Consider the following 22,569-nt stretch of genomic DNA (forward strand, 5'->3'; position numbering starts at 1 on the left):
AGTTCACCCAGATACCTTTATGGTATTGACATGCTATCCATGCTGATTGTGCTGCTTGCTGCCTGTGTGCTGCTACCCAGTGCGTGGTTCGACACAGCATGCGAAGGATGGGTTGAAGATTCAGTCACTTTGAAATATGCCATCTTCTATAGCCAGCTGTCTCTGAGGTGGAGACAAAGGCTGCTGCTAGGAAGAGGAGAAGGAAATAGACTGTCACTCTCTCTAACCTGGAGGTGGGGGAGGGGTGGGAAAGCCACTTCCTCTCAAATGATCACACGGGAGCCCATTTCCCAGAATCTCTCTCGCACCTCTACTACTTTTGGAAGGCATCCACATAAATGGGCCTGTGTATGGGCATAGTCACGTAGGGAGGGAAGATGAAGTCTTGGATCCTCTTGATGACACTTCCAAATAGCTACTGGCTGCTAGAGCAGATTCTTGAGGGGAGTGCATCAGAAATGACAGCTCCGCTGGTGCTGCTCCTCTTTGGAGAGTCATAAGGAAGGGATGCTGCAAGCTGGTATTTGATTGAGGAGCTCTGGGGGCAGTGACATTCTCTACCTCTACTCTGAAGCACGCAGGGTCTGTCTCGATTCCCACTACAGGCAGGGGCACAGCTGGCAAGGATTCTTGGAAGAGCAGAAGGTTGTGATTCTATTCTCATTTTCAGAAACTGTGACCAAACTTCCTGGCAGTCGCCTTGTATTTTGAAGGCAGTCTCCAGAAGGAAAAGGTCTAGAGACTTTGGCCTTTTAATGAAAGTTTAGGATTCTACCAGTTATCTGGCACATTAAAAAGTGTATTAGGAACCTCTGGGCTGTTCTGACCATTCTAATAACTTCCCAAATGAGGCTTTACTTTCTCAGAACTGTTCCTGTGTACTAGAGCTCACCACAACCTCATCAAATAAACCTCATTGTGAAGTTTTTAAGATAACCTGTTTTGTCCCATTCCCCCCCAAATTAGAAGTTTTGAAACACAATTGCACTCCATTTTATTGAAGTTCCACCCAAATCAAAGTCTGTTGTCCAAATTACCACAAAACATTGTCTTGTGGCTGGGGACCACACATACAAAATTTGAAATAGAATTGACCTCTTCTAGGGACTTTTGGAAGGTTCTGGAGTGACAAAATAGGTCCAGTCTTTAATGCTGGAGATGCAACTCTATCACCTCTCCATAATATATAGCATGTACAAGATCTGACAGACTGATCCTAGCATAAGAACAGCCTGTATATTTCTGCTGTTGTATCCAATGACAGGGATTTTGACATCCTAGGAGATAGATCACAAAATTAGAAAGAAAATCCATCGGATGAATGGTCAATGGATAGTTCAAATGTCTGAAAAAAGTGATTATCATTCAATGCTATGTAGTAATCATTCAATGCTAGTAATAATCAAGACAAAGAGGGGGTAAACTTTAGCAAACTTATGACAGCCATTGGGAAAAATCTGATAGTTCGTTACTGTGCCTTTCTCACTCTCTGACAGTGAGTGCCAACCTCAGGGTAAAAGCAGCAACAGATCCTGACTAACACAGCTACCCCTCTGCTGCTTAACCTCAGGGCAGACACCTCAAAGTGGGTGTGTGTTCTATAATTAGCTTTTACCAACCCAGTAACAAGTGTGAACTCCTAAAGCACTATACCAGTCTTACCATGGAGTCACAGATAGTCCTCTTCAGCATTCCAGTCTATCTTGCCATCCAGGCAAGCTGTACTAAGAGATAGTTGGTTGCCTTACTCCAAGGATCACAAAAGATACAGGTTGCTTCCAGTCCGCAGAGACCAGTCACGTACCCCAGGCCAATTTGTACCACAGAACTCACACCAAAGACAACATTTGTAGCCAATCCTATAGTAAACTAACTAAGGATTTATTAACTAGGAAAAGGAAATGAGAGAATTATTTAAAGGTTAAAGCAGGCAATATATATACACAAATGCGTTACAGTCTATCGTTCCAAAAGGGACAGAGCTATAGTAATTTCTCTGCACTGAATGTATTTTAGAGCTAACCCAGGTTGACCCTGGGGATCTCTGCCCCTGTTTCAGCTGCAGCCCTGTGAGATTCCAAACATCAGAGAGAGAGAGAGGGAAAAATTTTCTTGTCATCTAGTTTTAGTTTCTTCTTTCAGAATTCAAGCTGATGGGATGACCCTTTTTGCCTCTTTCTCGGTGTGATGAGCAATTGACAAAGCCGTTGTGTTGTGATGTCCCATGATGCCCCATTTGGATTCAGCAGTCCTTCCTGATGGGCAGGAGATAATGCCTTTTATAAGCATTCAGCATTTTGCATTAGGTGAAGTGTTTTCCCTGTTTGGTTAGTTACATAGTTCAGACCAAACATTTTACAGTTATGGGGCAACTTAAGTATTACCTCATAGCATGGGATACAGACATTCTAAGTAGGATTAATACATGCAGCAACTTACAAGCATTTCATAAAGTCTAAACACACTTATAGAAGTCCAGTACTCATCTTAACCATGCTGACAAATAAGTGAGCTTTACTGCTTTCCAGCAATGAATTTGTAAGCGTTCGACTTGCTAAAGCCTTGGCAAGAGCTGGCATCTGGTGTGCCAGCGTCACAATGCCTTTGGGGGAAGGGGGATCGTGAGAAATTGTAGCAGAAAATAAACAGTGGTCTTGCTGAACACATATTTTGTATTTAATTAAAACGTTCTCAAGGACAAAATACACATCCTTTGGATTCCAGGAACAAAAGAAGGTTGCAGTTCTGCTCCATAATAGGGTAGTTTCAAATCTCATAAAGATTGCATATACAGCACACATTTCCTTTAAAGTTCCACCTCTTGGAGTAAGAAGCGTCTCAGAATGGATATCCTCAGATAGGTCATAGCACAGAGACTGGCAACCTATGGCATGCAGCCTGCCAGGGTAAGTCCCCTGGTTGGCTGGGCCAGTTTGTTTACCTGCCTCGTCCACAGGTTTAGCCTATCACAGCTCCCACTGGCCGCAGTTCGCCGTTCCAGGCCAATGGGGGCTGCGGGAGGTGGCATGGGCCAAGGGATGTGCTGGCCGCCGCTTTCCGCAGCCCCCATTGGCCTGGAACGGCTAACTGCAGCCAGTGGGAGCTGTGATCGGCCGAACCTGCGGACACGGCAGGTTAACAAATTGGCCCGGCCCGCCAGGGGGCTTACCCTGGTGGACTGCATGCCAAAGGTTGCCGATCCCTGTCATAGTACATGAAGTTCTTTTAGAGAGGCAAACCACACACACAAACATTACTTATTTTTACTTGTCATTCCCCAAATCAATACACATTTTGCAATGTAACTTAGGTTCAGAAGAAAAAGAATTGGAAGTTAATGCAAGATGTGAAAATGTGCCATAAAAATTATATTGGCAGTGATCTCTAACTCCTAATAGCATAGTTGAAGATTAAGCTAAAAGTTGTCAAAAAGAGAAAAGTTGCTCATCATTTAATGTTCTGCTGATGAAGTCACAAAGTAATAATATCAGTGGGGATTCTGAAATTGGTACAAAGCATTAGGCAAGGCTGAAGATGAAATGATATGGAAGAAGTTGTTGAAGATAATAAAGTAGCAGTTTCACAGCTGAAGGAGGAACAGTGGAGACTTTCAACTCAATTGATGACAGGACTGAGCTAGACTGTAATCATAAAGCATGAACAAACAACCTTCTAGAAATAAAACTCTGAGTTAACAAGGCAGTATGCTAGCAAGTACTGAGAAATCATGTGAAATGCTTCAAGGCGTAATAGGATCTGCATAGAGGAAGTGAATTAGGCAGTGAAGAGCTCTGTTAAAATTTCAGCTGAAAAGAGCCCAGGATGAACATTTTGTAGTGGGAATGGAAAAAATACTAAATTATTAAAGCTAAGTAAGGTTTTGACATGAAATCACAAAACCAGTCACATTCTGAGTTAAGTTTCTCTGTACCATCTTAATTACGCCCTGCCCGACAGAACCAGTGCAGTATGCAATATTAAGCTTATCCATTGTTTCCATGTTAACATTTTAATACATTATGGCAACTGTGGTGATGGTGAAGTAACCCAAACTGATATACAGACATGTATGCGGGTATGGGTTTCCTTGCATGATTTAATTTGGACACAATCTCCCTATTCAGTTTCACGGATCAGGGCCTCTATGATTAGAAAACTAACTACAAAGCATATGCCTACAAGGAATTTGGTGTGTTTGGGTATTGGACTTCATTTCTTGCAACTGATGGAATTTGATTCACCCTGATGGACAGTGCACCAGAAAAAGATTCACCCCGCAAGGAGGCCAGGTATAGCTGGACCAAACCCACCCACAAATCTCAAGGCCTTCTTACTACTGCTTGTTTCATGCTGCCAGTGGCTCTTTTTTCTTCTAGAAGGTGGACTTCATTCCTTAGAAGACCCATCAGTTCCTTTACAACCTGTGCTCTGAGGGCATTTGTAATTTGATTCTTGTCTGGAACCTGCACTGCCTTTTTTGTTTCTCTGCTCTTTCCTTCACTCAATTTTTTCTGGCTACATGCTTTGCAGATCAGCTCCACTAGCTTGTACAGCTCAATACTGAATTTTTCTGTACTGTATTGTACTTACATAGTTTGTTTTTTTATTATCCTACTTAATCATATATAATTTCATTGGGTGGTTGCAGGTTGTTACTCTGAGAGTTGTTGTGATAAATGAGCCCACACATTTACCCTAGTTGTGAGCTCAACTAAACAGTGAGTGCAGGTTCATAAGATGTCAAAGTAACCTATAACAACAAATGTTGGTGGAAAAAAGTATGAAAGGGAAACAGACTGAATTAGTGCAAACAAAAAGGCTTGCTGATATAACTCAAGGATTGTGTAAACAAGAAAAGTTTGGAACCAGAATGCAGTGAACCAAAATTGATGTGTTAGATACTAGGACTAATTGGTGGACAATATACTGTGGGGATGGGCTATTTCCACACATCACTACCTTTTGAGGTCCTTAAAGAAAGAGACTTTGCGGAAAATTGATGGCTGGAGCGAGGTTCACTATCTTGACTGCCACCACCGCTATCTCCTGGGACCCCAGACCTTCTTTGTCCTTATCCTGGGAGATGTCCTGACCAGATGGGGCCCGGGAGAGGGATTGAGATGACATCACCTCCTCCTAAATCAGGAATACCACCTGGGATGTGAAGCCCTGTCCCTCCCCATGTGTCATTTTTCTTCCCCACCTTATTTCTTCTCTTTCCTATCCCTCTCCTTTTCCATTTTGTTTAATAAAAGTCTGACTTAGCTGGCCAAGACTGTGTATTTTGCACCACTGCTGTAAACCTGTGACCAGGAAGAGACAACTAAAAACAATGTTCTACATAGCATAGGCGCAGACTCCATGGGTGCTCTGGGGCTGGAGCACCCACAGAAAAACAATTGTAGGTGCTCAGCACCCATCAGCCACTTCTGATCAGCTGTTCAGCGGACCCTACTGATCAGCTCCTCCCCCTACTTCCCAGCGCATTCTGCCCGGCACTGATCAGCTGTTTGGCAGCAGGCCGGAGGCACTTGGGGAGAGGGGGAGGAGCAGGAGTGGGAAAAAGTGGGGCGGGGCCTTGGAGGTGGGGCAGAGTGGGAGTGGGAAGAGGTGGAGCAAGGGTAGGGCCTTGGGGGAAGGGCCAGAGTTGGGGGAGGGTCTTCAGAGCAGAGTGGGGTGGAGCACCCCCAGGGAAAGCTGAAATTCGGTGCCTGTGCTACACATCCCAATGCTGGTACATGTTTGCTAGGTCTCAGAGTGGCTGGTAAAGCCATGTGCTGTGCTGGTGTTTCTCCAGCAGTGAGGTTGCAAATGACAGTCAACATCAGAGACAGAAGCTGTATTGTCTATCTTTGCTGTCCTTTTCTCTCTCCTTCTGGGTGTATCTTGTTTTGTCTTCTAGGGTACGGAATCAGACTTTAGTAACAACAGCAATGACAGCTCCAGCCTGTCTCTATTAACTTCTTCTCTTTTCCTCAAAAGAACAGTTACCACCATCTATAATACCATATAAGAGTTTGTCAAACAAGGGGTTTGTTCCTGCTAAAAACTCTCACCAGTTAAAGACAAAGGAAACAAGGGATGTTGTTCAAATGAAAACGTCTTTAATACTTTACAATTCAAATGTTTTAACTGTTTTCCTTTTCTGTATCTTCAATAAAAGGTTAACATGGTTTTAATGGTTTGTTTGCTATGGTGCTAAGCAAGTTGAGGTCTGTGAATACCAAACCCTAAATCTTGTTTAAAACAGTTTGATGTTGGACAGCAACTGGGTTATGTTAACATCTTTGGGCCCCTGTATTCCATCTAAATTAATACATTAATGTCATCCTCACACTTGTGTTATTTCCCAAGTTCCTGAGCATACTTTTTCCTCTTCCAACTTCCCTGTCTATTCCCTTCTTTGTAAAATTCCCTTCTGCCATTGATCCTTTACCTCTGTTTGATACCCTGATTAATGCTTTAATAGCTTCCCATTTTAGCTGTTTCCAATGGGCTGAATCCTGAAGTCCTGATGCTGTCAAAGTCACTTTGAAGTCAATAGAACTACTTGAGTGCTTTTGTGGTATTTGGGATCCTTAAAGTAGCAGAATCAGGCCCTTTGGAATTCACTCTGGCACTTTTGTAGCCCCATTGACTTGTCATTCTCTCCTCATATTCCCTCTCTCTGAGCCAATTATTTGTTTCCTAGGGGCAGAATTTCCCAGAGAGTTTGGGATGCTGAAAACATCCCTGCTTACCTCATAACTACATGGTGCCCAGTCAGGCAAAAGCATAAGCAACTTACTAGACAAGGGGAAGGCCCGAGGATGATTTCTACCAGGGAAAAGGCATGTCTGCTGTGGTCAATATAGAAAAAAATAACAGTACTGTACTTAAAAATAAATTATATTGTAAAACATGAAACTGGATTGGCATAACAGCTGTTTACTCCCAAAGATACAGCGAGGTGTGTACCAGACAGCAAGATCTGGAAGACTGAGCCTGGATTTTCTGCCACCTTAGTATTTTGACTGAATAATGTATCTCACATCACTGCACTCTTCAGAGAAAACCTTCCCTTCTGAATTGTTTTGAAAATCCCTCCTGAATTATTTTAAAGGAGATCACAAAACAGAGTGGTATAACATGGCATAGAGACTGCAGAAGGCAAAGAAATCTTCCTTCTTTAAAACCGCCAAATAGAATGCTCATTATTTTTCAAAATAGAATTCCACATTTTGCCATCTGCTCTTTATTACACAGTAGGCATTGAATTTAGTTTAATAATTCCAGTTGTTACTCCACATGAAAGCTATTGGAGGTACTGACTTTCCAGTTAGAATAGTTTAGGTGATATTAAGATGGTAGAGCATGAGGGATGACTTAAATGAATAATAACTTGATCAAACAAAATCCAGTCCATTACTAGAAACAGGACTATGTGGAAAAGCCAGTTCACTTCCTGTCTTAGGGTTAAAATGGAGACAAGTTCAACCAAAATGCCACACTGAGTTCAGAATAAGAGTTTAATATTATTGTTTTCAGTTTAAAATGTGCATAGAAGCTCAGTAGGATAACATGATTTTTTGGTTAAAAGGAGTAGTTTTCTAAGGCAGTAGTCTAAATTGTTCCTCTCTGTTGTGGTTTTAACAGGATAATCCATAATAGCCATCAATAAAGATCTGGGACAACTAAATGCAATGGTAAAATTTCATTATAGAAGCCTAAGACATGACATATGTAGTGTTTATTGGTTTTGGAGCACAGTGCTTACACAGCAAACATAGCCGACAAATTAATCTAGGAATTCTTTTTTTAAAGCAGTTATGACACTTAATTATGCAGCGTTCTCTCGATTCACCATTGCCATAAATATTGCTACTTGTCCTACAGCATGGCACGGCCATGTGTTGCTAAGCAATTCTTGACATTAATGGAGAGAAGTTAAATAAACATATAGGCTGCATGGAAAAGCATGCATATGTAATCATGCAATCAACAAGAGTCCTCCTTAGCTCACAACAACAGCTTAAAATAGTTGCTCTATATTTTCTTTGCAGTAGTTGTTTTTTTGCTAATTTGGAGCTCCATTCTCCACTTACTCATGCTGAGCAGCACATACTCCACAGATAGTCCCATTGAAGCCCAGTGGGGCTTCTCTCACATGAGTGCAGGTTGACGAATTGGGCACCTATGGAATTATTTTATCTGTTTACTGGCAAAATATTTTTCAGTATCATTCAAAAACTTATGGAAAACTGGATTTCACAGAAGAGACAAAAGTATCAGCTTGTGGGTACAGCAATGAGTACTATTAACATCCATTGGTTTGTGTAATGTATCCTAGAACCAGATTGCGCTTGGCCCTTCTATAGTGTGCAGTAGGGGTGAAGAACAAAGGAGCCTTCCTCTTCCCTAGGGTAGGCCCTGTGAGGGCCAGGCAGAATTCTCATTTCAGCAGTCTGGGGTGCACTAGATTGCTCCCTTCCTGCCTCCTGGGTGCACAGCAGGGATGAGGAGAAACCATGCTTCCAGCTCAGCTTCTCATAGGCAGGCCATTTATGGGGCAGGGAGAGGCACCCTCAAAAGGAGCCTCATTTTGGAGTTCCAGGAGGTGCTCTGCTTCCTTGAGACACAAAGCCTCCAAGCACCTCACTGGGGCAGTGTGGCACCACACCATGCCTGACGCTGGGCTTCACCTATAAGTCACAGTCCAGCCTGCCTGTATACGGACTTTGTCTTTGCATTCAGGTGGCTTGAAATGTATTTAAAGCTGCCATGCCACTTACACACAGCCTGCTTTGTGGATGGTACAGAACCACCCTACAAGTGGGAGCACTGTGTATCCATTGCTACACTCTTCAGGGATTGCAGCAATCTCTCCCAATGTACTAGGCTGTAGGGTCAGCATACTGGAGGGGAAAAGGGGTGGATCTGTGATGAGGTGTAGGTTAGGCATGTAAGAGGAAGCTCCTTATTTCTGCCTTCCCTATACATGTAAACTGGGCACAAACTGATCCTAAGTTAATTTACTGTTTTCTATTGAACTTTTAAAAAGTGTTAATGGTATAAATTGAAATCATAGGTAGACATACTTTTCCTGCTATGTGTGGCATATAAGGATGGAGTCGAGCAGCGGAAGAACACCCCTCTACTACCCAGTAGAATCGATGAGGTAGCCACTGTTTCAACAAGTAGTTTGCTTGTTCAAGACAAGTACTGCCAAAGTGACACATTTCTGAGGATATTCAAAGATCATTCTCTTTTATCCCAGCACAGAATCGGGCCCTAAAGATTAGTTAGTGCTATTCTAGTTCACTCCTCAGCATCTGGATCACTTAAGACCATTACACACCAAGGTTAGTATGTTTTCTAACACAGAAATTCTGATGTGCAGTAATTCCACTTCCAATTAATATTTTCTCGACTTCAGAATCTTTAAAATCACGCAAGTTCTCCAGTATTTAATGAGGCACTTGAAGCTGTGCAACCCTGAATAGGAAAATAAAGTCAGGAGAAAATATATGTATATTGTCAAGGTTCCTTCCCCACTCTGAACGCTAGGGTACAGATATGGGGACCTGCATGAAAACCTCCTAAGCTTACTTTTACCAGCTTAGGTTAAAACTTCCCCAAGGTACAAACTATTTTACCTTTTGCCCTTGGACTTTCGCTGCCACCACCAAACGTCTAACACCGGTTACTGAAAAAGAGTTCGTTTGGAAACGTCTTTCCCCCCAGAATCCTCCCAAATCTTACCCCCTTTTTTTCTGGGGAAGGTTTGATAAAAATCCTCACCAATTTGCATAGGTGACCACAGACCCAAACCCTTGGATCTTAAGAACAATGAAAAAGCAATCAGTTTCTTAAAAGAAGAATTTTAATAGAAGAAAAAGTAAAAAGGATCACCTCTGTAAAATCAGGATGGTAAATACCTTACAGGGTAATTAGATTCCAAACATAGAGAATCCCTCTAGGCAAAACCTTAAGTTACAAAAAGACACAAAAACAGGAATATCCATTCCATTCAGCACAGCTTATTTTCTCAGCCATTTAAAGAAAACAGAATCTAATATCTTGTCTCCTCATTGGTCATTGTGGTCAGGTGCCAGCGAGGTTATCCTAGCTTCTTAACCCTTTACAGATTAAAGGGTTTTTCCTCTGGCCAGGAGGGATTTTAAAGGTGTTTACCCTTCCCTTTATATTTATAACATATATAAAAACTCAGACTTTCAAAAAAGCTGCTCATGACTGTTACCAAAGAAAATGGAAATTATCCCCTGGTTTATAATATTCTTTGACCAATGTGTTCAATTCATTCTTTTCGACTGAATTAATGTTCTCTTTCGTGGCAAATTGCATGGCCAGCGGGAATGAGAATGATATCAGCTCAAAATCTGGCCTACTGTATATCAGAACAAACATGAACCACTCTTGTATTTAAATGAAAGGCTGGCAAAGTGATTTAAATACAGTTTGAGTTGGTTTTAATGTCTCAGGTCATCATAAACATTTGCCACTATTTGCGAGAATTTTATAAAATGCTAAATACATTACCTCATAGTCTTATGTTGTATATCAGTACTCTATGCCACATTCTGATATCAGTTACACCAGGCTAAATCCTAAGTAATTTCTTTGAATTTATTCCTGCATTCACAGCAGTGTAATTGAGATCAGAGTCTGGCCCATAGTTGTACCACAATTGTGCCTCAAATACCAAATTCTACCTCCAACTGAATGGGGTTACACCAAAGGCAACTAGATTAGGAAAATTTGCATCAGTGTGACTACGCTGGAGCAATCTGTTAATATAGATGAAATGAAGCTTGCTCCAGTGCAATATCTTGGCCAGGGCTCTGCCTACCCTGGAAGAAGCCAGCAGGACACCACTGAGTCAGAGGGCAGGCATCGCTTTTACAGGCAATCTGATAATAAGGTGCGCAGATACTATGGTGGTGGGTGTGAATATAAGAACTTGGAGGGATGGATGGAGAGGTAAATAATGCTGTAGCCAATCCATTGCCCAACAGTTCTCTGCCCATCTCCTCACTGAAGATGTTAATGCCTCTCAATGTATTATCCCTGAAAGAAAATCCTGCCTTAGTGTTTTGTGTGCTTTCTGCGGTAAAGCTGTTAAAGCATTGCATATAAAGCTCCATGTCACTCTATAGCTCAATGAATACGTCTCAAAATTGCACGTGAAAGTTTGCCATTTCATGCGCACAGATTTAGCCCAGCAAAGGATGCTCTTAACTCTAACATCTAATATATTATAGAAAATATGTATTAATTGCAACCCCCCATATATTGGATTTGAAGTCTTCAGTGCCCTAAAAATTCCAAATAATTTTGTCTCTGAAGCTATGGCACACCATACGATAGATAGATAGATAGATAGATAGATAGATAGATAGATAGATAGATAGAAACAGAATGTTGCTTAGTGTTAGTTCTTTTGTTCTGTTTTAAAGATATAACAATGAAGTACCTGTGCCCAGGTAGCTCATAAGAAGTAAAAATTCTGTCATTACAGAGATTTTCCCAAAATTCAGAGACAGTTTGTCCTGCAATTTCTTACTGCCTCTGGGATCAAGGAAGAAGTATAGGAGGAACTGAGCATGTGTCTGACTCTGTGCCTCCTGGGGCGACCCTTGTAGTGGTACAGAATCTGATCAAGGTAGCACCCAATGTTCTAGAGACTTTCCAAGCACAGTCATCAAGACAATACATTTCTTGCTATAAAGTAGGACTTGGGTGGTGGTTTTATTGGTTGCAGTTTCTTCTTTCCTCACATTTCTTATAAGAATGGAGAAAATGGGGGCTATCAAGTCTTTCCATTTGTAAAAATGAACATGAAATGTCTTCGTCAATAGGATGTGCCTTCGGGCAAGGGTGGTGTCTTGTAGAGAGCAATCTTTAGGCTATATATAGGAGACATGGGTTGCTGAAGTTCATAGGCACTCTCCAAGGAGATAAGTCTTGTAATATATTAAAGGATCTGATGTGCATATACCTGGTAACACAGTCCAGTCACTCAGTTCAAGCTTTAGTCTCCAAAGGAAACTTTACAGGGAAACTTAGAGTAACCCATTTACACTAGTGCGAGTTATCTGAGGAGTCAATAAAACACTGAAGGACAGTAAAAGCACAGGAGTGGGCAGTCCATCCTTAGGAACTTTATTTGAACTAACGAGGTGTAAGAAACTCTAAATGGAACTTTCAAAAGAAGCTGGTTAAAAATGTATGCAAATTGACTAACAATATAAAACCCACAATCTAATCTTCTCTCCTCAAAAACCCTCAAAATTCTATACAAGTTTTCCATAAACGGTGTGTGCGCTTCCTAACCTGAATCTGGAGTAGATGGATTTGCTGGTCTTGAAACCTTTATGAGTCAATTATTTTTATTTGTTTTCAATTTGCATTGCAGCAATCTCTTTCAGGTCTCCATAGACTACAGTTGCTGGAGGCTCACTCCTTTTAAGACATTGGAGCAGAAAGAAATCATGCTTTTCAGTGTGGAAATGGAATAAAACTACTGTTCTGGTTCCTAACTAAGCTCTCCCCGCCATTTTAGAAGCTTGTTGGTGCTACCAACTAGATAATCACAGCTGCTTTTTCCCAAGCCTTTATTGTTTTTCCTTTTCAGGATTTCAGTAGCTAATTCTAAAGGCAGGTTACTTACAAAATGAAGTTTCCTCAAAAAATAAAAAAGCTCACATGTTGTTTTTTGTCATGCTGTGAGGTTAGATGTACATGTACATTCATAAACGTGTTGTGAATAGAGCCTTCAGCAATGAACCAGTTTCCCAAGACTTGTCTTGTCAGCCATGTGATATACTGTCACACTTGTGACAAACACTTGTATAATTTTGTTCTGAAAAAGTCTTCAGATTTAATTCACAGATTCCAATGAGTAAAAAGTCTCTTAAACTTGTTACAGTAGCTATTCTTGTGTAGTACTTCAAATATTTTCTATACAGAGAAAATGCACTTTCCTTCAGAATTTAGGGGCAAATTCCTGTAAAAAGTTCCAATAAATGATGGAAATACATTTCTTGCTGTTACATGCAATATGTAAACTAAAGATCCTTAATTTTAAACTAATCACACTTTTTATTCGAGTGATAATTATATGTTTTTTTAAAAATTCAGAAGATGTCTATCATTTATTGAACGAGCAGCAATATACAGCAATTCAGCCTATTAAAAACCTCTAGAGATAGTGGTTTCTGTGCTTGTAATGAACCCAAGCCTTTGCCGCCACTCCACCATGCATAAACCTTGGGCAAACAAGGAACATTTAGAAATTTCATTGATCTGATATGAAATGAACTCCATGGTAACTGGAGATACTAGGATGGGTTACAGTGCAAGTTTTTTCTTTGAAATAATTCTTGACCCCAGGGATTTTAAAACTGTGATCCACAGATCCTTGGAGGTCTGTAGACTATGTCTAAGGGGTCCATAAAAGGTTGTCATTACCATAGAACTGTGGTTTTCAACCTGGGATCCGTGGAGCCTTGGGGTCTGTGGATTATATCTAAGATTTCCAAAGGGGTCCACACCTCCATTCAAAATTTTTTAGGGGTCTACAAATGAAAAAAGTTTGAAAACCACTGGTCTATCCTAAGCTAAAATTGGTGGAAGTACTAACAATATTCAATAACCAAAGTCAAAAGTGAAAGAGAAACTTAAAGATTAAAAAAACAGGCTTATTTAATTTGCTTAAGAGTGAGAATGGTTTAGAAAAAACATATATGTTACAGCAAATGCAAGAATCCATTAACTCAGTTAATATTGTCCCCAGGGGTTCTAACTGAATGAGAATCTGAAAGGTTACCGTGTATATTGTTCAACAGATCTTCAAAAGAGCTTTTCCAGATACTTTGTATAAGCACGCATTAGTGCAAATGTGTGTGTTTTAGAATTTGTGCTAACATCTACTCCTCCTTTGTCTCCACTTAAACATTAACTCCATTCATTCATTGTGTAAATGAAGTAGCAAAGAGTTAAATGAAAGGGTTTGCTTTCTGTTGAATTTCATAAAATAAGATAGCCACGGAGTTATTCCAACAGGTTAATCCTGTGCAATTCTCTCACCGCAGGTAAAGCAGTTGAAAAATCAAATCATAAAAAGGAGATATTGTGATCACAGTCGACAGAGGAGGAAGGAGGAGATTTCTTTAAGCTTCTGCAAAAGATGCAATGTTATGCTGAGAAAGGTAAAACTTGTCTTCAGCACAGCTTTTTCTCTAACAGTCCCAACCCGTAGCCCTGGAACCAGTGCTGTGTTTTGACCCGCAAAAGCCTGCAGCTGCAGAGGCCCGTTCACTCAGCTATATTTCAAATATGTAGTATTTTCTTTTCCTGATTTTCTAGGCCCCACGCTCTCCTGAGAGCTGATTCCTTCTAGCCTCCCTCCTGGGATTTGGAGCTGTTTAGAATAGAATTTAGGCTGCCAGTGGGAATAGACTGTAGCTAAAATAATAAAATACTGTACGTTAACGTTGATATTATTGGTGACTTTCTGATATTTCTAAATAGACCTGCTGAAAGGTAGCTTGGCCACCAAGGATGGACTAGGAGACTCAGGGGTTCTTTCCCTGTCTTCCAAATTTATTTCACAAAGGTCACTAAAAGTCTTTCAGAAGGTAACAAGTTCTGTTAATAATTATCCTGAACTGGCGAGCCTGTATTAGAACGTTGGGAATGCTTTGTAAACATTCTTAGAATTTTAAGAGTATAATTTGGAATTATACTTGAACGGAATGTCATTTTTATTACACTTCTCCCATCCACCACACCCCCACTATCATCACTAGAGCTATGCGAATAACTGACTTTTTTGGTGTGCTGGTAGTTCCAGGGGGTTTTTTTTAATGTAAAATAAATACGTTTTTTTCTGAATTTTTGGAGTGTGACACTGACAGGTCAGCTCATAACAAAACCACAGACTAATTCACTTTTGGATGAATATCAAAGAAATGTTAATATTATTGTCTTCACTTACTTATAACCTATCGTTTAATGTCACATTACGTTATTTATACCCAGTAATTAGATAACCCTAGATTAAAATGTGTTGTAGTGTTAAGATGTAAATGTACTGGATGTGTAAACTTCATGAAAACTAATGAAGGATTGTTTCCGGCTATCACACTGTGTTTAGATTATATTTACCCATCACATGAGATTGGAGCTTTGGAAATGTACAATTGCTAACTTCAATGCATGGGTCATTGTGTTCGACAGTGGAAGTTCACAGATTCGGTTTGCATTTAGTCAACAAAGGAAGAGCACATGCTGTGATGAAAACACTTTCCACATTGCTTTCCATGGAACACAGCTATAAGAATGGATCCAGGAATCAATCCTGTATCTCTGAACTGTTTGTACACTTTCAGGGAGCATTCCAGGTGCAAAACAGAGATCGCCAAAGTTATTTTGCAAAAAGAAAAGGAGTACTTGTGGCACCTTAGAGACTAACAAATTTATTTGAGCATAAGCTTTCATGAGCTACAGCTTTCGTGAGCTTCATCGGATGAAGTGAGTTGTACCTCACGAAAGCTTATGCTCAAATAAATTTGTTAGTCTCTAGGTGCTATAAGTACTCCTTTTCTTTTTGCGAATAAAGACTAACATGGCTGCTACTCTGAAAGTTATTTTGGGGAACCATGAAAGATTTATGGAAAACTTGCAGATCATTACATATCTGCTATCATTTTGGACTTACAAACTTTGACTGTCCTGCTATTGCATTTTACCTGCTTTAATCTCTCAACAGGGTTGCAAACCCTCCAGGATTGTCCTGGAGTCTCCAGGAATTAAAGATTAATCTTTGATTAAAGATTATGTTATGTGATGAAATCTCCAGGAGTTTGTCCAAACAAAGTTGGCAACCCTATGTCTCAATAACTCTCATTTCTTTTCTTAGCTAATAACCCTTTAGTTAGTTTACTAAAGAAATTGGCTACCAGCATTGTTTTTGGTGTGAGATCGAGAGTATGTGATATTTGATATTAGGGACTGTTATCATAAAGTCTAGTTTGTCTGGGTTGCAAGGTAGGCTGGAGAGCCTCAGAGGGACTGTTTGTGATGCCATGGTGAGACTACAATATTGTTCCATGAGTGCATAATTGTTACTGACTTGGTGAAGTCTCATTATAGAATATACCTCCAGTGTGAGGTGTCTGCCCTGTTTTCTGAATCAGACCCAAGACTGGCACTTGCAGTTTTGGGCCACTTCAGACAGCATGATGTGGAGAATCAAAAATGATTTAAAAAAAATTGTTGGTCAAATTAAACATTTTGTTGCTGGGCACTTTTAACCTTTTGTAATAAAAGCAAAGGAAATGATGGGTTAGATCTGCAAAACCAGAGGGGTAGGTTCCTCCTTTATACTCAATAGCAGAGGATGTGGGAGACCCAAGACCAGGTGTCTGCTCTTAATCATGCACAATGGAGACATGAAGTTGAGTGAGTGCACTAACCACTGGGCTACTGCTTATGGGTCACCCTCAGTCTCTCCTGTTGAAGCAGTTCAGTGTTGTAAAAATACTTAAATACACATTGGGCCAGAGAAAGTAAGTGAGAATGACTCTATTGCCTGGAAGTTAGGCCTTTGATCTGAGACAGTAGACAGCTGGGTTCAAGTTCTTGCTCCAGAGTGGGGATTTGAACCTGGGTCTCCCACAACACGGGTGAGTGCTCTAGTCACTGAGCAAGTCAGCAAAACAGCATAACACTACCTTCTCCTCTAGTTTTGTGAATGGTGCCTAAGACCCCTTTTGAATCTAACCAGATTTTTTTTTTTTTTTTGGCTGAAACTATTTGCCAAATTTGAGAATCGCTTTAGTCGACCCCAAACTGCATTTTTTGACAAATAAACTATGCATCCAAACAAATTCACCCAGCTCTCATCTTCAATTTGTGTACTACCTCACAAAGGGGCTTTATCTGATTCTTTTACAGCTGAAGTTCAAACGGTTTCAAACTGTAATCTGTCTGCCAGTTGTTAAAAAGGATATCTGTATATCTCTCTCCCTCCCACCTTCACCTCCTCCCACCTTCTCATGCCAAGTTTCTGTATCTCCCTGGAGAGTAAAATGCTGTTAAGATGAAACAAACAGTACCCTGGGCTCACAGTCCAGCATCTCAGTACAGCAGCTTAAAGTTTGACCCATGCTGGGCAAGAGGCATAGAAACTATATATGGCACTTCAAACAACTCTTAAAGGAATGTATAATAAGCATCAGCAACTCCCTCAATAATGTGAGCCATTTCTGTCCAGCATCATAAGGCAAAAGTGAGCCTTTTATAATATCACCAGTTAATTATGTGGCTCCTCTCCTCAACAGAGGCATAAAAGAAACAGTGAAGAGCAAAAGGAATAGACTGCAGCAGTAACAGATTGAGACTCTTCTTGTTAAATTAAATCTGTCCGAAGATACAATGTGTTAGAGTGGACAGCAGTGATAATGGATACTGTTTCTTTAGTGTCTCTATGTATAAATTAGCTACCTTCAATTGCTATTTGGCCAATAAAGCTTCTGCGGTTTTGCTTCTAGTTCCATATATGCTGCAGTAATTACAACTGTGACTTCATTTACTTCTGGCGGCAAATATAAATAAATTATGTCACATCACTTTGGCCATGTTATGCCTGGTCTCTCATTCCATTATATGTTGTGTCATGTCCTATATCCCAATGACTCTATGCAACGTGATGCCTGTGGCAGATGTGTCTCACTGTGGCACAGTTCCCTTTCAATCAGGTCTTTAAACATTAGTCTACCTATTTTCTGAAAGAAGCTTCAAACCCCAATAGAAATAGAATATCTATAGTGTCCATACAATGTAATGGTGCTTCGTCACTGCCAAAATTACTTTTGTTTGCAGTGTTGTTAGAACAATGTTGGTCCTAGGATATTAGAAAGACAAGGTGGCTGAGGTAATATCTTTTATTGGATCAAATTCAGTTGTTGAAAGAGACAAGCTTTTGTGTTTACACAGAGCTATTTAAATTAATTTGGAGCGACTTAAAACATTGTTGGCTATTACCCCTTTGTACTTTTTATGGGGCTCCCCTTTCTTAATCATAGCACCATGCCATCAGTTCTGAAACTAATTCTTCAGTGGCCCTTATACTTTGTGGCTAAATTGATTTTTCTCTTCCTAAGTCCTGTTTTTACTTCCATTACAAAGCCCACCAGAATTCCCACATGGGCAATGGATCAGTGGTTTCAGACAGCTGCGTAAAAGAACTGAGCATTCTCAGAGCTTTCAAAAAGTAGCCTAAAAGTAACACACAGATATCCAAAGACAGCACAAAAAGTAGGATACAAAGAAAACAAGAGATTGTATTTTGCCAAGTGAATGTAAAACTGTGAAATCCTGTGGTAAGTATATTTGTATTGTACCTCCTTTTCTGGAGCTACATTTTCAGCATTAATTCTAACAAAATGTACAAAATTATTACTTTTGACAGATAAATTTTTAAATAAAACAATCATTTGAAATGTATGGTGGTTTCAAAAGTCATATAACATATTGTGAATCTTTACATAAAAGTATTATGTTAGCCCTTTATAGTTTTTGTTTGTTTTAAACTTCTCTTTTGAACCTTTGAGCAATTTTCAAACAGAAGGAAGGTAATTGGAAGAGCAATATGTAATCATTACAAACATCAGGCTTTTTTAAAAAAAATTGCTTTAACACCTTTGTAGTAGAGACAAATGAACATATTTCAGAAACATTACACTTCTTAAGATTCTGACAGTCCAACAAAAGCATCTTCCATTTTTTAAATAATTAGCTCTCCTAGTCTGAGATGCGAACATCTGCAAATCAGAACTTTACTCAGCAAGCAACATCAACCTCCTTGTGCACCTTCAAAGCACTAGAACAGATGCTGCTTACCATTTCTACGTAATACTGTTTGGAACATATTATCAGTAAGTAATATGCTCTTTCTGGATTGAAAAATACAAGTAGGGCAAACTAATGTGAAATGACAGAGGGAAATGAAATGCCATATGAACAAAATTGTTAATGCATAAAGCTCCTCTTAACAGGATGAATATACATATGTGTTGTGTATTTTTTCTTGCAATCATTATTGGGCAACCAGGCACTGTTCTTTATTCTTTCCTGTATCATAAGAAACAGTCAATTAAATTAATAGGCAACAAAGATAAAACAAATGAGTAGCTACAAATGCAATGTATTATCTGTAGAATTCACAGCCAGATGATATTGGGGTTTCTTAAGATTCAAATAGTTTCTTAAGATTCAAAAGACAGACTCTTCAGCTCAAGCCTGCAAACCCTCTGAGCACAGAACTCAGTGGGAGGTATGTTTGTGGAGGGCTTGTAAGACTGAGCCAAATCCTGAAGCCTATATTAATCTTTACACAGCAAGCTCCCAGTTTGCCTGCATTTTGATAATCCCACCAAATCAGTTCCTTGATCCCTGTTTTATATATTTGGCTTTTCTTTGAGGTAAAACAGATAATCATTTCTAGACTGAAAAAAATGCAAGATTTGATCCTAGCTCTTCTGCACATACAGATTCTTCTATCTCCAGCTTTGGTGATCCTAAAGTTACTTACGTTTCAAAAGAGAGAGAGAGAGAGAGAGAGAGAGACCATTAGATATGTAGCAACATTGGAGTTTCTGCACCTGAAGTCAATGAGAGTTCTGTCCCTGAATTCAATGAGCAGAGACTCAAGCCCTCAGTGCTCACAAGATAATCATATGACAGGATGCAATTCCTTTTATATTTTGTTAATGTACTTAAACAGATTTTAAAATGGGAATGGAGTCTTGCTGTCTTTCTTAATTAGCTGGTGAAAACAATTAATTCCAATTTAAAGTTCCAGTTCTGCAAACACTTAAGCATGTTTCAGAGTAGCAGCCGTGTTAGTCTGTATTCGCAAAAAGAAAAGGAGTACTTGTGGCACCTTAGAGACTAACCAATTTATTTGAGCATAAGCTTTCGTGAGCTACAGCTCACTTCACGAAAGCTTATGCTCAAATAAATTGGTTAGTCTCTAAGGTGCCACAAGTACTCCTTTTCTTTTTGCGAATACAGACTAACACGGCTGCTACTCTGAAACCTGTCATTATGCAAGGCACTGAATTTAGCCGTATGGAGTGGAAATCTATCAACTTCATGAAAAAACTCGTATAGATACAGACAGACATCATCTTCCTTTCCAAATGCAAAGATGGACATCATACCAAAAGGACTGAAGGTAAAAAATCCATTACAATCCACCTACCACACAGACTATGCTGACAGTTTGTGCCACATGCTCTCAAAGAAACTGCAGAACCACCTGATCAACATCCTCTACAGCAAACAGGGAAAGATTAAGAATGAATGTATCTGATGAAGTGAGCTGTAGCTCACGAAAGCTTATGCTCAAATAAATTGGTTAGTCTCTAAGGTGCCACAAGTACTCCTTTACTTAAGCACGTGTTTATCTTTAAGCCTGCAAGTCGTTCTATTTGCATGTTTAAAACTAAGCAAGCTTGTACGTATCTGCAGGATAAAGGCCTTAATAAATTCTAATATTTCTTTATTGGGAGTCCATGCTGGCTCTTATGTAATTATATGAAATAGCAAACTTTATATCCAAGTATATGATCTTTAAAGAAAAAATAGATCTCTGCCCTATTTACGAAGCAAAATTTGTCTGAAGAGAATTCCATCTGTTCAAAATAGGAATATTACTGTTTTCATCCTGATTGATATGTAGGTATTTTCAATATTATTTCCTAAAACTCAATTAAAAAAAAAGTTGCTGAATAAATCTCCATCTTGTACAGGCCACTCATTATGAACTGTTAGTTTCTAGGTAGGTGGGTTTTTTTTTTCCCTTTTTTAATATAAACTAATTTCCAAAATCTCAAAATAAATGACTAAGGTTTCATTTAAAAGTAGGGCGGACTCAAATATAACTGTCTGGATCCATATAGGTTGTTCTCCAGATCTTCAATAAGAAAAACAAATTTTGAAGCTAATTTAGTGCTTATGGGTACTGTTATATTGACTGCACTGGGAACTAAGGTCTAATGCACAGAACATGGAGTAGCAATGCAAGTTACCACAGACCACTTAATACAATTTTTCCTTGACTTAGGAGAGACTACATCTCTAGTTTCTGTGCCTATTCGGTAGTATTTGTCCTCTCAGGTGAGACTACCAACTGAGGTGCCTAATAGTACCCATTGTGATTAGGGTTGTGTTATTGATTTGGATATGTTGGAAACAGACTGATACCATCAACTCAATGTGTGGGCCTGTGTCAGCCATTAGATGTAACAACTGACCAAGGGTCAGATTCATACAAGTGATGTAGTGATAAAAAGCTGCATATCCTGTTGCAATTTCCTGAACTATTCATCCTCCAAAGCCAAGATTTCAGAGGGCCCAAATACCTTTGAGGGTATGGGTCCAAGAGCCTTACATTATCCATTCTACTTGGACAAAGATTCAAGTAAAATTAAAATAGGTCTTATTGTAGCCCATAGGGCTAGCTTGCCTTCATTATATTCAGCTGTAATTCAAGGAACCTACAGCCTTTATTCTGTAAGACACTAGCTTCAGCAGTTTTAGCATAAGGATTGAGGCCTATGAATTTTGGCACAGATAAATGGCCCAATGGAAAACCCCAAATATTGGGGAGCTGAAAAAAGAGTGTTTAAGGGGAATTTCCAACCACAGGAACATGAGTCCAACCACAAGAGTGTTATGGCAACACATTGACGTACATAACAATAACAGATACATGAGCTACATCTGCAGATACGTAACCACAAGAGGGCCATGGCAATGAACTGGCGTATATGATAATAAGTTGAGATCATTGATATACTAACCTATAGGAGAAGGACGCTCTAACATGAGTAAGGGGAGGAAATACAAATAAGGAAAAGGGTCAAATCCCCTATTGAATATGCATCAAACGTAGTAGCGTCAGCGTAACAGATTATAAAAGTTGTATACCAGCCCAGGAGCAATAGGAGAGGAAGATGTAGGCCGTGGGAGGTGCCAGAATGATGGCCACTGGTGACGGGGGGAAGATGATGGTGATGAGGAAGATGATGGCTAACATTTCAGGTTGTTCTGCAAGGGATGGTGTGAGTATATGGCTGTGCAGATGTACATTCTGTAGTACCTCTGTCCACCTTACTGAGTTCAAATGTTTGTGACGGTGCTAAATATATTAATAAACTATTTATAAATATAGGAGAGTGACTATAATGTGCGTGTTGCAGCTGTTCACATCTGTGTTCCCAACTATATAATAATTTGAATAATACTGGGCCAAATCTTGTCAACCCTTGAAGTGATAACTGGGAATTCTTAAGTAATCAACATAATTAATACATAATCTATAGATCAGGCTACATTGGGAAAATTATCTTTTTACATCATTCTTTGTGTTATTAGTATAAACACTAACCTTCAAACTTAAGTTTGCCATGATCTGAGGACTGCTCCAATATGCTTCCCCCCCCCCCCCCCCCGCCCACACTGAGTTAAATGTAATGCCAGCCTTAACTTTGAATATCC

At 39.7% G+C, this 22,569-nt stretch overlaps 1 long non-coding RNA gene across 1 annotated transcript in view; it reads right to left on the minus strand.

The window, feature by feature from the left end:
* Positions 1-616: 616 nt before the first annotated feature.
* The window catches only part of LOC142071223 (uncharacterized), a 43,759-nt gene continuing 21,806 nt past the window's right edge, over positions 617-22,569 (minus strand). The window contains exon 3 of the long non-coding RNA XR_012667288.1: positions 617-2,255. This is a non-coding gene — a long non-coding RNA (uncharacterized LOC142071223). The remainder of the gene's footprint in view (positions 2,256-22,569) is intronic.

The sequence above is a fragment of the Caretta caretta genome, chromosome 2 (assembly GCF_965140235.1).
Source record: "Caretta caretta isolate rCarCar2 chromosome 2, rCarCar1.hap1, whole genome shotgun sequence".
In the NCBI taxonomy this organism is placed as follows: Eukaryota; Metazoa; Chordata; order Testudines; family Cheloniidae; genus Caretta; species Caretta caretta.